The sequence below is a fragment of the Lupinus angustifolius genome, chromosome LG02, assembly GCF_001865875.1.
Source record: "Lupinus angustifolius cultivar Tanjil chromosome LG02, LupAngTanjil_v1.0, whole genome shotgun sequence".
NCBI classification, from domain to species: Eukaryota; Viridiplantae; Streptophyta; class Magnoliopsida; order Fabales; family Fabaceae; genus Lupinus; species Lupinus angustifolius.
The window spans coordinates 18509387-18509752 of NC_032010.1; positions in this window are offsets into that span (position 1 = coordinate 18509387).

Sequence of the window (366 nt, forward strand, 5' to 3'; positions counted from 1 at the left end):
GTTAGTGCCTAAGTGTTCTATGGAAAGTTGTCCACTTTGTACCTTCTCCTTAACAACTAGGAACTTAATGTCGATGTGTTTTGACTTTGCCGAACTCCTATTGTTGTTGGAGAACAACATAGCTGATTTATTGTCACAGTATAACTTTAGTGGTCTTTCAATTCTTTCCACAATTCGCAGCTCAGTTACAAAATTTCTCAGCCATGATGCCTGAAGTGATGCCTCATAACATGCTATATATTCTGATGCCATGGTGGATGAAGCTACAAGGTTTTGCTTGGCAGAACGCCAAGAAACCGCACCACCGGTTAACAGATAAACATAGCCCGAAGTAGATCGTCTACTATCTTGGCATCCCACAAAATC